At 39.8% G+C, this 16,716-nt stretch overlaps 1 long non-coding RNA gene across 1 annotated transcript in view; it reads left to right on the forward strand.

The window, feature by feature from the left end:
- LOC142245108 (uncharacterized) overlaps window positions 1-16,716 on the forward strand; it is a 1,140,303-nt gene that overhangs the window by 673,389 nt on the left and 450,198 nt on the right. The window lies entirely within an intron of this gene.

Raw genomic sequence — 16,716 nt, forward strand, 5'->3', positions numbered from 1 at the left:
ACCAAATCTCTATCTCACATCACGCACACACAGAGGTATAAGACAAAAAGGAGGAAAATAAGAGCAGGAAGTAAAAAACAAGGCAATGGGAGATCTCCAAATAACTATACACAAAATAATTTTCACGCCATGACTACCGGGTATCTGCCAGGTACACGGGCACCCCCATTAAATGCCACAACACACATTGTACACGATACAGGTGAGCCCTGTCGCTAGGGAAAGGGGAGCTGGGCCACCTCCTAATCTCACCTGAGGCTGATCCTTGCACTCCCTTACATCCCTATATGGGTTCTTTCACCCCGTTGCCAACGACATACCAATCCCTGTCTTTCCCTGTACTTAGCCCAGTATAGTGCGCAAGACAGAAGAAATACTAGTCCTGCTCTAGATTCAAGACACAGAGAGGATTAGACAGACAACGGTAAAATACAATCATACAAAGAACTTTAAACAACAAGAGATAGTGAGGAACAGACCAGAGGGTAAAAACCAAAAAGGACTAAGGAAGGAAAAAACTCAACACAGCTTTCACACAGCAAATGTTCTTTGAATGGTTCCTGGTCCAGAGCTCAAAGGTTCCCTCCAGAGGCAAGCTAAGCAGAAACTATCTCCAGTGATATACAATGATGCCTTGGTTTTCGTTGATAATCCGTCTGAATACAATGAAAACCGAAACCGACTAAGACCGAAGCAATTATTTCCATAGGAATCAATGTAAATCCAATTAATTTGTTTTAGACACTCTAAAATACATACAAAAAACACATTTTGTAGGGAATACAAATAGTGTCTAATACTAAAAACAATAAGAAATGAATATAAAATGAATATAAAAGGAATATTAAATTAATATAAAACACTAATGTAAAGAATAAATACATTTTATCTTACATTTCTTACATATATTTTGAAACTGACAAGCAGGGTGACGCACATAATGCCACACAGAGCAGGAGAATGTATGAATCACCCTTTGTTGTTGCAAAAAAGCAGGTTAGTCACGTGGTCATCCAGACAAAAACAAACGAAAACTGAGGCAATCAACGAAAACTAAGGCAAATTGTTAGTGGAAAAAATCAATGAAAACCGAAACCAACGATAACCAAGATCAATGAAAACCGAGGTACCACTGTTGGAGGCCCTCACAAGTATGACATTTTTGTGATCTCTGATGATTCTTAGACGGAATAACAGAATAATCAAGCAGTATTTATATTATGAAATGTCTATTTGTGGCAGGCCATAGGACCAGAGATTTAGCTATCAGAATGTAGATGCTAAAATTGCAATCGCTGGCAGAACCACAGATTTTGCAATCTCTATCTATGGAGATGAAAAAATAGACATTTTTGCTTGGAGCACAGATGTGCCCTTATGTAGGCCTTCTTCACACATCTGTGAGTCTGGTGCGCATGTTGTTTTCATACATACTGGAATCATGGACATACACAGACCCATTAAAATCACTGTGTCTGTGCATACATCTGTGATTTCTCACTGACCGTGTTTATGTGCATCGCACATATATGTCCATTTGTGCCTATGGAGAAAAGTCCGTTTTTCTCTGGCTTCACTGACATCACATTTACCACAGAGTGGTGTGATCTGTGTAACATGTACCAGAGAAAACACGTATCTTTGAAATGAAAATGATTTTTATACTAACCTGTCTCCAGCTCTGCTGTCTCCGGCCGCTGATGTCTCCTGCTTCCAGGCCAGCTAATTATGCTCATGAATATTCACTGCACCCCGACCTGGAAGTAACAGCAGAGGGGAGACAGAAGTGGCCAGAGAAAGCAGAGCCAGAGACATCAGCACTTTGGAGAGCAGTGCCGGGGACAGGTGATTATAGGAGTGCCTGATATCCGGGAGCTATCACAGATAGCACATGAAGAACACACGTGTGCTAAAATCACAGCACACAGAAGGCAAAATGCATCTTTAACATGTCAGTGAAAAATGTGTGTTTTTGACTGACGTGTGAAAGAGGCCTTAGATGCAAAAATAGCAAGTTTGAGCTGGACTTCAGATTTTTCCCTACTTAGGTGTATAAATAGCACTTTGCAGCTGGAACACAGATTTTGCCTCATTTAGAGGCAGAAATAGCACTTTGGAGAAGGACTAAAAATGTTGTACATTTAGAGGCAGAAACAGTATTTTGCAGCTGAAACACAGATCTGGTACTATTTAGGTAAAAAGCAGCAAGTTTGAGCTGGAGCACACAATCAGCTAGCCTTTCATTAAATAATGAAACACTAATTTGTGCCACACAACAACGTTCCCTACACTGCATCTGCATGTCCCTATTCTACACTATCGCTCTCCTATCTATCTCAACTACCTATGATTAAACTCACTAGCTAAACTGACTGGCTAGCAGCAGCACCTTCCCTAAGATTTAGCAATTAAAAAATGGCAGCGATGCCACATGTCTGCATTTTATATGCAGAGGCACATGTGACTTAGGCATCCAATGACACAACCCCTTGTGTCTGAATGTTGTATATGTTATCTGTGCCCTAATTGGCTGCAGGGAACAACCACACATAAAGTTTAGAGAGAAAAAAATCTGCCGCTCCTCCAAATTTACTTTAGGAGTACATGAAGAGACCTAGGAAAACCACCTATGGTTCGTCTGACTGTGGAATAGACATGTCATACTTTGCCACATAATTAGTCAATAATGCCCCAGTGCAAGGGTCTGAAACAATAATGTTCAGCTTGTTATTAGTTATCATCTTTTGTAAGAATTCAAGCTATTTAACATTAGGATTCTGTATAGTGATTCACGGTGATACTGTGACAATAAACTGAGTGCATTAATAATCCGATGAAGCTTATCACTTATTCATAGGGCTGGATTTAGTATTATTCACAGTATGCTTGTACCAAGGGAAGGCAAAAAGCTGAGAGAAGACTCAACACATACATCAAATGTGTTTTTCTTTTATCAGCAAAAGGTGGTGGAGACTCATACAGTTAAACAATTCAGAACTGCATGGAAACAGATATTGTGAGAGCTTATAATGAAAATCCCCTTCTCCCCCTCCTAGAAAGGAACAGAAGAGAGATTGGACTGGATGGATCAATCAGTTAATTTCGCCAAAGTATTAGATTTGTTTACTTAAGGATTGGATAGGCCATTTCATTCCTCTTTGATATGGAAACTGTGAAACTGAGCTGTGAGATATCTAGCATTGTTAAAAGTAAAAGTGTAGAGATTGGGATTTTGGTTATGAATCAAACCTGTCGTGTACAACATAAGTTTCCGAGGGGCTTCTCACAAAAGTGTTTTGTGACATGGTTTTTGTGAATTGTTTGAGAATAGAGCATGAATGTGCAGAACTTCTTGCATGAAATTAATACTGAAGAAACTGGTAAACAAAAGTTATTTCTATCTATCTCTGTAATCTAATTCATTTATTTTACATTTTCAGTGTGGATCTGAGACACATGCAAGTTTGCATTGTATCTGTAAAAAATGACTGTTATATATGAACTAAAAGTAATACAGCTTCCACATTAAACAGTGTATGCTACCATGTTATTCTACATGGACCAATGTTCTGTGTAGGAACCCACTCATGTCCATGTACAGTCTCCTATTCCTACAATCAGCACAAAAATATGATATATATGAAAATATATAACCTTGTACATGTATGACGATTTTATTTGTCCATACTATATATATATATATATATATATATATATATATATATATATATATACACATACCCAGTTTTAAGTAAACGGGGAATAAAATGCTGCAAAGTTAGAATGTTTTCAAAAATAGAAGTTGTTGGGGCATTGTTATCATTTTCTGCAGATTCAAAAGTTTACATACATCTCATTAGTATTTGGTACCATTGCCCTTAGGCCCCCATCATACGCACGTGTCTCTGGTACGTGCTAGGTCCGTGCCCGCATGTACCGGAGACATGGGCACACGTAGACCCATTAAAATCAATGGGTTTATGTGCACGCACATGTGCAGCCATTCGCCCATGCCTCCGTGTGGAGAATACGTGTGTCCGTGTGCTCCACACGGATGCATGTCCGTTTTTCTCCAGCAGCACGGGTGTCACACGGCCGCACCAGTACCACACGGATGTAGTGTGGATGTGGTCCCGTGTGACCCATGCCAGAGAAAACTCACGTGTCAGAGAAAAAATATAACAAATCTTTACTCACCTTCTCCAGCCCTCCTGTCTCTGCCGCTGCTGTCACTTGCTGCTGACCGCCGCTCATTATGCTCATTGAATATTCACTTCACTGCAGGGGAAGCGGCAGCAGCGGGGAGTCTGCAGGGCTGGAGACCAAAGATCAGCACCACGGACAGCGACGCCAGGGACAGGTGAGTTGAAAGTTCTCGCTCTCTGTGTGTTATCACGGATAACACACAGAGGACACACGTAGTGTCATAAACACGGCACATGGAAGGGAAAACGCACCTTTGACACGTCCATGAAACACATGCGTGATTTTCACGGACGTGTGAAGGGGGCCTTAAACTGTATGATTTGGGTCAAACATTTTGAATAACCTTGCACAAGCTTCTCACAACTACTTGGTAGGAATTTGGGCCCATTCCTCCAGACAGAACTGGTGTAACTGAGCCAAAGTGAGTTTGTGGATTTCTGCAATGTTTTTTGGCTCATTTAAAAGAGTTATCTGGTGACAGTACAGTCCATCTCCTTAAAGTACAAATACAACATTTAACTACTTAGTTTGAAGGTTGTCTGTCATCCTAAACTTACATTTCCAGCTAACAACATAGTTTTAGTAGGAGATAGAGCAAAAATAACAATCTTTTTTTAAAAAAGCTGTACCCAAACAATGTCATAAGTGATTAGAGAGAATGATTTATGTACTATCGTCTGCACTAAAATAATAGCAGAGGAGACAAGCAATGTCAGAAGCAAAGAGATAGTGTTTTCATTGCTGACTCCTGCACAACAGCAGTGATCACTAGTGATGAGCGAGTGTGCACGCCACTGCTCAATATTCAGTTGAGAATCGGGGTACTCAAGATGCCTATCACTCAATTGAGTATCTAGTGGTTGATTGTCATACTTGATTTGCCCTGTGTTTTCTCTCCCAGGCCAGTGTTATGGAAAAATGCTCAAGTTTTCCATTGACTTCCATTATACTTGTTACTCAAAATGAACCCATCCAAGTGTCCGACCTGCTCTATTCGAGAACTGAGCTCTTGACCATTTTAGTGCTCGCTCATTACTAGTGATAACATAATCATCAGACAGAGGTTTTTCATCAGACAGCTACTATGTTTCCCTGAAAATAAGAGCGACCTCACAAAAAAGCTGTAGCATTACTTTACAGAATTTGTCCATTATTCTTAAAAGAAAAAAAAAAAATAAGCCTTAGTTACAGTCAGGGTTGGTGTTAGGGGGAGTCAAACAGCACAATTTCTCATATCCCCTACCCTTGCATTCTGAGATTAAAATTGTTTATGGACCTTTGGTGACCAGTCAAGTGACCAAAGGTCTTTTAACCCATTCACGACCTTGGACGGATCTATCCGTCATGGATCGTGTCCCGTTAAGCCCCGCCCCCTGCGGCGGTGGTCGACACACATATCAGCTGTTTTCAACAGCTGACATGTGTGCCTGATAGCCGCGGGTGGAATCACTTCCACCCACGGCCATTAACCCCTTAAATCTTGCTGCCAAAGTCTGGCAGCAAGATCTAAATGCGCGCGGCCATGTTTTTTACTTACCGCTGCCCCCACCGGAAGTCACATGCGTGATCACGTGACTATCGGTGGTTGCCATATCGTAGCACAGGGTCAAAGGATGACGCCTGCAGCTACGAAGTTTCACTTTCGTTTTTCCACGGCCGGGAGCAGAGGGAAAAAGAAAGTGACTATTTCTGCTGTTTACAGCTGTATAGCTGTGATCAGCAGATAGCGATCAGCGATCGGATTGCTGATTGCTATAGCCCCCTAGGGGGACTAGTAAAATTTAAAAAAAAAGTTTTAAAAAATAAAAAATAAAAAAACCTAAAAGTTTAAATCACCCCCCTTTCACCCCAATTACAGGGTTAAAAAATAAATAAATATACACATATTTGGTATCGCCGCGTTCAGAAATGCCCGATCTATCAAAATATAAAGCCAATTAATCTGATTGGTAAACGGCGTAGTGGCAAAAAAAATCCAAACGCCAAAATTACGTTTTTTGGTCGCCGCATGTTTTACGTAAAATGCAATAACAGGCGATCCAAACATAGCATCTGCGCAAAAATGGTACCATTAAAAATGTTAGCGCTAGACACAAAAAATAAGCTGTCACTGAGCCATAGATCCCGAAAAATGAGAACGCTACGTGTTTCGGAAGATGGCGCAAAACGTACGCCACTTTTATTGGACAAACTTTTGAATTTTTTTAACCCCTTAGATACAAGTAAACCTATACATGTTTGGTGTCTACAAACTCGCACCGACCTGAGGCATCACATAGATACATCAGTTCTATCATAAAGTGAACACGGTGAATAAAACATCCCAAAAACTATTGTGCGATCACACTTTTTTTGCAGTTTTTCCACACTTGGAATTTTTTTGCTGTTTTCCAGTACACTATATGGTAAAGCCTATGGTTTCATTTAAAAGTATAACTCGTCTCGCAAAAAACAAGCTCTCATATGGCAAGATTGACAGAATAAAAAAAAGTTATGGCTCTCGGAAGAAAAGGAGCAAAAAACAAAAACGCAAAAATGGAAAGTGCCCGGGGGCTGAAGGGGCTGAAAGGGTTAATTGCAGGAGTCTAACAGAACTGAACTGGCAATAGGCTGTTATGCAGGAGTGGGATTAGGCAGAAGGGAGATCAAATTGGGCAATTTCACAGGGCCCCCATTTTCGCAGGGGCCCCAGCATTTCTATCTTGATCAAAAGACTGCATAAGTAGCTTTGTAACATCACTTCATATGACTTTGTTGTAACAAAGGTCTCTTGATTGCAGGAGACTAAAGCTGAAAAGGAGACAGGTTGGTGTGTATATTCTGTGTGTGTATTGTATAGATAGATAGATAGATAGATAGATAGATAGATAGATAGATAGATAGATAATAGATGCTAACGAAGGTAAGGAGTACACCACAAATCAATGGCAGTACAGTGTGAGGGGGTGCTAGAAGATGCAACAAGGGGAAACTTGCCAAGGGGAGAGAAAGATGTTGCACATAATTCAAGCACAACCCAGTAGAAGAAGAATAATAGTAGAAAACCTTTATTGAAAAGCACTAAAAACAATTAAAATACAGAACTGCTAACCCAGTAACCCATGATCTCAAATGCCCCATAACATGATATATTCATGATATATACAACAATAGTTTGTAGTGAATCACAGAAGCATCAAACCCCAATATAAAAAACACATCAAGAACCATTTACAAGAATTAATGTGGATTGCTGTTTATGAAAAAAAAATAACACATCTCCTGGAAATAAGCTCTAGCTCATCTTTTGGTTCAAAAAAATAATATAAGGCCTTGTCTTATTTTTGGAGAAACACAATAGCTTTGGCTAGACAGTCAATCAACATAAAAGAAGTGATTTAAGCTAAATAATTGAATAGAATGGTGCACTGAGACAGTTTGCCATACTAAAGGCTACTTTACACACTGCGATATCGGTCCCGATATCGCTAGTGTGGGTACCCGCCCCCATCTGTTGCGCGACACGGGCATATCGCTGCCCGTGCCACACAACATCGCCCACAGCCGTCACACATACTTACCTGTCCGGCGACGTCGCTGTGACCGGCGAAACGCCTCCTTTCTAAGGGGGCGGTCCGTGCGGCGTCACAGCGACGTCACTGAAACGTCACTGAACCGCCGCCCAATAGCAGCGGAGGGGCTGAGATGAGCAGGACGTAACATCCCGCCCACCTCCTTCCTTCCGCATAGCGGCCGGGAGGCAGGTAAGGGGAGCTTCCTCGTTCCTGCGGCGTCACACGCAGCGATGTGTGCTGCCGCAGGAACGAGGAACAACCTCGTTACTGCTGCAGTAACGAGATTTGAGAATGGACCCCCGTGTCGCCGATTAGCGATTTTGCATGTTTTTGCAACGATGCAAAATCGCTTATCGATGTCACAAGCAATGGCATCGCTAATGCGGCCGGATGTGCGTCACGAATTCCGTGACCCCAACGACTCCGTATTAGCGATGTCGTAGCGTGTAAAGCCCGCTTTAGGGCCCCGTTACACTTAGCGACGTTCCAGTGATCCCGACAACGATACGACCTGGTCAGGATCGCTGGTACATCGCTACATGGTCACTAGTGAGCTGTCAGACAGGCAAATATAAGTAACGACGCAGCAACAATACGGCGATCCTCGGCAGTCATTGGGACCCTGTCACACAGCAGCTATTCTGACTAGTGTTGAAAAGACAAAGCAAAAATACACCATGCATGCTGCCCATCGGGACACTAACTATCAAAAAAATGAACCAGGACGTTTAGGTACAATCAACGATATCGCAGCGGGGGGCCGGTCGCTGCTATGTGTCACACGTAGCGAGGTCACTGTTGCATTACAAAACCTGTGGCGTTTCAGCGATGTCGCTAACGACATCGCTATGTGTGATGGTGGCTTAAGGGTGCACTGCGCACCTTCTTATGTCTATAACATTAAAATTTGGGAGGCAAATTTTCCTTCTACAGTGCTATGTAATTCATTTTGAAGTGTATTTGGGGTGACAGAGTACCTTGAACAATTTGTGAAATCAATCTCATAATTTGAGCAGAAATCTTTTTCATGACTGCCAAAAAAAGCATGTCTGCCTATCCAAAAAACTTCATAACACAAATATGGAGGAATGAGTGCCAGAAAAACATGAGCTGCAGTTAAATGGCCAAAAATTTGTGTGATTTTTAACATACTCTGCACCTGCAAAGTGCCCATATATTCAGTTTTAACCTATGGTTACTGCTCCCCAATTCTTATCAGGCAGGTTATCGTTCTTTTTGTGTCCAAGATATATAGCAATGCTTATTGTATCGGCACATAGCCAGAGAGGTCTACTGACTACTCATGTTATAGGTAAGCCATCTTTCTTCTCAGTCACATATATAAGCTGTGAAAGCGGCTGGCTTAGATATTGAAATGAGTAGTCAACCCACTCCCAACTCCAGGTAAATGACAAAATAGGAAGTATCTATAAATAGGCAAATTGATTCAATGGGAATCAAATTAATGTAGAATTTCAGGAAAGAATTTGAGATAAAAAAAATAAAACAAAACAAAGAATAAACTCTAAAAATAGTGAAAAGATAGTTTGGACTACAAAACAGCAGTATAAAACTCTTACCATCTGTTTCCGTTTACCCATAGTTCTATAGGTGGAGGTCGCTTTGGAAACACTAAGCTTGTTTTTGCATTAAAGAGCTAGTAAGTGGTTGGTTAAAGTCCTAAAGATTGCCATACACACATTAGATGATTATAACCTAATTGATGTTTTGGCTGATTGTTTGTCTGACAGCCATCTGTAGCAATTCTTCCAAACACAGGAGCGCTCAACCACTATCATGTTTTATAGTGTAGATGATGTTTTCAGGGTGATGCGCAATGTTGGTTTTCCACCAAAAATAGTGTTTCGCATTTTGCCCAAAAAGTTCTACTTTCGTATCAACTGACAGGAGAATCTTCTTCCACATGCTATCTGTATCCCCTACAAGGCATGTGGAAGAAGGCTCTCTGGTTAGATGAGACCAAAGTTGAACTTTTTGGGTTGAATGAAAATTACTACGTGTGGGAAAAGGCTAACACTACACATCATCCTAAAAACACAGTCCTCAGCGTAAAACATGATGGTGGCATCACCAAGTTGGGGAGATCCTTTTCTTCAGCAGGGGCAGGGAAGCTGGTCAAACTTGATGAGGAGATGTATGGAGCTAAAACTGTTAGAGGCGGTAAAAACTGCAGACTGGGGTGTATGTTCACCTTAAAGCAAAACAATAACCCTAAACATACTTACAGCGTTACAATAAAATGATTTAAATCAAAGCATTTTAATTTGAGACAGATCAAGCACATTTCATTTTAAGAAGCTGATGATAAATTAATAAAACTTTATTGAATAAACATCTAAATAAAAAAACATTTTCTATCCATGTAATCTATGAACACACTGTATTGATATAGTATTTGGAAGTGCAAGTTTCTTCCTTTAGTATTACATATAATTTATTAAATTCAACAAGGATAATTTAGTTTCCTGCATAAAATATGATTTGGGTTTTATTCATGACTGATTTTTTATGCCTTTTTTTCCTTAACATACTTATAATTGAGACAATAATGCTTAGTACACTGGGCTTCATTTACTTTTAAGTGAATGTTTTTCCCTTTTCATCACAAGATGTTAACTTCTGAGAATGGCACTTTTTAATGAAGCACATCTCATTTACACTTTTGCTGAAAAAATAAATATTTGACACATTGAAATTTATAGCCAACAAAATGTTATAAAAAGAATGTCTTTATTATTTTGCTGTGGTGCATGGGATTGAGTCATCACAAGTGATTTAACACCAACTGAAATGCCTTTTCTACATAATCTCTTCATTAGCTTTTTTGGCTTAATCTCCATTACAAGTACTTTTCTATTCCTTTCTGAATTTCTTACTTTCTATGGAAACTTGGGTACTCATAGGTGTAAACTTTAATTATATCTGTTTATTGGAGGTAATTGAATATATATAATTTTTTATATAAACATCATTTGTCATAATTGTTTTTTATAGAGCATTCATAGAAGAACAAAAATAGTCATAAGTAAAATATTAAATTTTATTGAAAATGTAATAAAATACAAGGTGCAATAATGATAGAAAGAAAGCAGCACTGAACAGCAGGGGAGATGGAAAAACAAGAGGGTAATCCGCACATATTATCTCATGGTGCAGTAAACAAGAAAAGAGGCTAATATAAATAAAGAGGTAATGATCATATGGATACTGAATGTAAGCTCATATAACAAAGTATAGAACATAGTGCCAATAGATTAGGTGCAGTTAGTGCATGTTACAAGACTGGCATGATCAATTGAAATAATTAGTAGGGATAATGCCTGATAAAATCTCCTCCTGCAGGTGCTGGCGCCATGTACTGATGCATGTTTCAGCATGGGCCTCCATTGGGGGCATAGCGCCATACCAGCAGGTGGCATCATTATATATAACAGGTAGCCAAATGAAAGATATATGACAGACAAGGTCAGAATGAGAGTGCGGAGAATGCCCCAATTAGCGAGCGGCTGACATTAGCCGGTGCCGCATCATCCAGGGGGCAGAGAAGGTGACATGAGCAACCCCTGAGCATGTTATATGATCACATGATCAAAGATCAATTACATGAGCTGGTCCACCCCCGGATACAGATATGGCGTGTCATAAGGACAACCGTTCTGATTGGGCTCATGCACATAGCTCCAGCCTGTCTTTGTGCCAGGAAAGGCAGGTGCGATCAGGAGTATATATAGCCTAAGGTATATTGAACCTCCCTTTCATTTATTACCATGCCGGGGTATATCTCTAGACTTAAAATATTAACATTTTATCTCATTTACCCTGTTTGGCTCACTATTGGTCATAAGGTGTCATGCTAGGTATGGGGAAGTACCAAGCAAATGGCAAAAGGAAAGGGAAGGAAGACCTTATATTTAGGGAAGGAGAGAATGATGACTCCTGACTAAGCATACTGTTGTGCCCTTGGTTCCCTCACCGCCCTAGATAGGTTCTGCACTTATGCACTGAGCCGAATACCTGACCCTAGGTTGACCCTAATCTGGGCCCTAGGTAGGGAGTGGATAGAATGAGCTCTTTGTCAATTTTACTAGGCACTAAAGGACACACAGGGATAACAAATAAGGGGAAACCACAAACAACCTAAGTCTAGTTGTTACAGGAAGAGAAGCTGCAACAACCATGAATATTGTTCTGATGTATACAAGTCGCCTGCTTGCACTGAGAACTTGATAAAGATGTATGACCAGCACTGAGTGATAGAAAGTGAAGGTATATATAGACAAGTAAAGTACTGATGAACAGCAGCTAACAGGCTGAACAATGTTCCAGGGTCCTAAAGGGAAAAGGATGAAAGCAAAGCAAGAATGATAGCAGGTCAGTGAGCAGTTTGTGCTGCCAAATACTGTGACCTTCTATAGCAGGACACGACAGGACTGTCTGTCACCTGTGACATACATTTGACATAAGGGTTTTTTTTACCATAGCTAAAGCAAATGTTTGTAATATACAGAATAATGAGCATATACGTATTCACTTTGGGAATTGTTATTTGATTAGAACTATTTGAATGGTGCTATGTTGCTGCTGGCACAAAATATGGATCATTCTATGCTGCAGATAAAATGGTCTAAGCAATTCTGTGTCTCTTTATAAGGCTAGAGTTTCCCAAGGTGTAGAAGTTGTGCCCCTTAAGGGTCCAGGGCTCTAGCGCAACTGCTATCTCTGCCATCCCTATATCTACATACTGATTTTGGAGCTGCAGTTTAAAGTGAACCTGTCAGGTCCCTTATGCATTCTAATCTAGAAACAGGGTGATGTGGGGCCTAGTAACCCCTTCCTACCCATCCCTATGTTGTAAAAGTGTGTAATATGAATGTCTAAAAATATGTTTTATTACTTATGTGTTCCGTATGTAAATGAGCAGGGGCTCTAGTCCCCTGAGCGTCGCATCACCCTGTGGGCATTTGCATGTTTTCCATGGTATCACGCCCCTGTGGGCGTGATACCATGGATTTATATGACCGACTTCCCTGTTGCTACTTGAAATCCCACGCATGCGCACTTCCCGTTCCCGCAGCTTTCTTATCCGGGTGCTTGCTTCCCGACTTCAGACGCGCACTGCACATGCTCAGAAGACTCCTGCGCTTCTGGTCATGCGCAGAGCGCATTTGAAGCTGGCAAGTAAACAGCTGACAGAGCGCATGACCGAAACCGCAGGAGTCTTCTGAGCATGCGCAGTGTGCGTCTGAAGCTGAGAAGCAAGCACCCGGATCAGAAAGTGGCGGGAATAGTAAGTGCGCATGCTTGAGATCCAAGGATGTAAATCCATGGTATCACTGCCACAGGGGCGTAATACCATGGAAAACATGCAAACGCCCACATATTACACACTATTACAACACAGGGATGGGTAAGAAGGGGTTACTAGGACACACATCACCCTGCTTCTAGGTTAGAATGCTTAAGTTACCTGACAGGTTCCCTTTAAGTCCAAAGTGTATACTATTCCAGATAGGAAGATTTAAATCAAATGACCATTTTTTGTAGGCCATCAAATGTAGGTAAATGATAAATGAGTTATGTTACTAATTCAGGGACCTTATATGTACACAAATGTTAAAAATCAAACTCTTTTAAATAGCAGATAATTCAATAATTTAACAAAAACTCAAGTGTTTAATATTCCAACTGCTTACTTTTATCAATGTTTTGATAATTTCTCTATTGGATATTGTGAGGAATCGCTGGTACATCGTTTAGTGAGACGGTACCCTAAATGTATAGTCCCCCCCTGACTACATAGTTTAGAGGAAAATTATGCAGTTGTATTGAACTTTGTACCAATAAGAGAGCAGCCATCATCACCAATTCTGTAAGAGAACTGAGTGGTATAAAAGGGCCTTCCTTCTATCATCAGGGATAGCTTCTACATGACCCCAGAGAGAGCTTTGGTTCCAGCTGGGAGAACCACAGGAATGCTTCACTTTGGATATTCTATATGACCAAAGCTGAGAAGCCACAGTTCCAACTGTGAGGAAATGCAGAACTGCTTCACTTTGGATATTCAACAGAATTTCAGCCAAGGAAGGAGCTCCAGCTCCAACTGAAGCAACACAGAACTGCTTTACAGCTCAATGGTGAGCCAACAAGTTCACTTGGAGAACCCAGGTTGGGACAACTTGGATGTCTGGCTACATATCTTGCTATACTTGGTCAGATTCCTAAGCTTGCAGCTACATTTTCTCAGTGGGTGTCTTCTAATAGCAAGGTGCTGTTAGACTGGGATAGTTGGCCATTGAAGCCCCAGAGTCTCAAAGATTCTAAATCCTGGCAAGCCAGCACAAGGGTGAGACTCTGTTGCTTGTACCATTTTGTGTTCTTTCTGGGATGTGCAATATGTTTTTTTTGTTGGTGAACCAATATTGTATTACCAGTGTTGTATGAGTAGTGTTCTGCCCACGGGGAAAGAGTGTTTGCATTCAATGGGATGAGTTCTGGTCCATACGGACTTCCTAAAGACAACTAGGCCAGCGGATGAGAGCACCCACTCACCTTTTTGTCTACACAGATACTACAATTTCTGTCTAGATCTGATTTATTTACTAAACTGGGGAATATGCAGAAAAAGCCTCTGGATTGGCCTATAATTGTAAAAATCCTCATAAAATTCATATAGATATGCCATAACATTGCCTTTTTATAGTACTGTGGTGGACTGTAAACATTCCACTGCTAGATTTTATAAGAAGGTTCTTATATCTGGAACAGAAACAAATCTCCTATTTCAGTCACAGAAATGCAAAAATTTATAAAACAAAACCTTCCTGACACCTCAGAAACTTAAAACAATCCCTATACTTCTATTTTTATTTTTCATAAAATTTAGATGCTATATATAACACTTACTGAAAAAATGGAAAGTAAAACTCAAGGAAATTCAAGGATACAGGATACATTTTTAATTTTAAGCAGCATGTCTCAGAAGCTGAAATTGACAATATACATCCTATGAGGAATGACTACATATCTACATATTTGGTGATTGATGTTTTCGTTAATATGGAAGAAATTGTCCTTCTTCACCTTTAGATCCCTTTTTTACATGACATGTAATGTGAAAAGACAGGTTGAGAAGATTTACTAGTCCTGACTACTTATGCTAGTGACTTGATCTCTGCACTGTAATTTAACAAAATGTGAACAAATGTATTGCGCTTATCCAAGATTTATGATGCTGCAAGCTATATCCTTCAAACCGGTGTTAACTAATTTGTGGTCAAAGCTGAGAGCTAAAGGGCTTGCATGGACCATTTTGCCACCCTTAAATCATCTCTCTAGTGAGTAAGTAAGAAATCAGGATTCTGATTCCTTTTGAAATATGTTTGTTATTTTTATCCACTGCAGACGTGCGAGGGAAGAAGAGCAATTTTGTTGACTCCCAGGTGGCTTAAATTTGATTTGAACTCACAGCAGAGTTTAAGCTGATGAATAGCTTTTTATTGAACATGAATAAATTGAGAAATTCAGATTAGTCAGCCACTTTTCCTTCATAATTTAGCTTTGAAAGAAGATACGTAAAAAAAAATAATAATAAAACATTATAGAAAATAAAAAACATTCATAATTGATGAATGACACAGTCTTTGGTCTCTTGCAGTGTTAATAAAACAATGCAGGACTGAGGATACTATTAGAACAACTCGTTTTGTCTTCTTTTATGATATAAGGCCCAGCTATAATTGAATTTTGCAGCGTCTTCATATATGGCTAGTAAATTTAACTGCGCAATAAGAGCAAAATTGTTGTTGCCACTAATCAGCAATTTCATTAATTTAAATAAATTATGATATTAGCTTAAACCAGTATGGAACATTAAATTAAGAGTAAAGGAGAATCATTTAAAGAGAAGATTAAACCATGTTTCCAGAAATTAAAATGTACATATAATTTGCATGTGTTTCATTGAGATTTATTGTTCTATTACAGGGGCTTTCCAAGATCCTAAAAGCATTAGGATAGGCCATTAATATCGGAGAAATAGGGCTTTGATACTTTGTACCCCTAGATCAGCTTATTGAAAGCACTGCAATCAGTATTAAAGGGAATCTGTCAGCAGGTTGTTGCTAAATCATCTGAGACAAGCATGATGTTGGCAAAGAGTTCGAAAGTCCGGGATCATGTGCACTGTGGCGAAATCCAGTGTGGGACGGGGATGGCAGTGGAGAGGGGAGTGAGATCATCTTCTGACGCTGCGCATTCATTAGCATGATAGCACACCCACAGGGGCGTACTAACATGCTAATGGAGCTGACTATCAAGGGAAGCAACGCCCTTGGGACTAATCGTCGTGCTCATTAGCATACAATAAAAGATCTTTAGAAATACTTTTTCTAAAGATCTCTTTATCTATACTAGTGTATACAGGGATGGTTAGCCAGGAATTACCAATATGCACCCAGAACTGCTCGTGGTTCTGGGTGCATATTGGACCTGACAGGTTCACTTTAATCTGAGTTTCATACCAAAATCACCAATGAAAGTTTATGGGTTCCTGAAAAAAATGTAACAGTGAAGTATAAATATTTGAAACATCTTTGTCAGTTAAAAAAAAATAAAGACATGATTAATAAAGTCGTACCATTCAATCACAAAATGTGATTCTTATTACTAATATGCCAGAAAGGTTGCCTCTTAAATGTAGGATTTAATCTATTAATTAATTAAATGTTCTTTTACTAATGCTGAGTAGTTTCAATACTAACAGCTAATAAAATTGACATTTACAATAGCTTAATTCTAATGCAGACATAAATTGGCTGAAATTGTGCAGATTAGCCTTTGACCCTGGAAGCTATTGACACTCCATAAATAAACAGTAAAATAAAATTTCAGAGATAGCCATACTTTCATCATTTTTTTGTCTAAATCAGTGGTACAT

The sequence above is a fragment of the Anomaloglossus baeobatrachus genome, chromosome 1 (genome assembly GCF_048569485.1).
Source record: "Anomaloglossus baeobatrachus isolate aAnoBae1 chromosome 1, aAnoBae1.hap1, whole genome shotgun sequence".
Lineage (NCBI taxonomy): Eukaryota > Metazoa > Chordata > Amphibia > Anura > Aromobatidae > Anomaloglossus > Anomaloglossus baeobatrachus.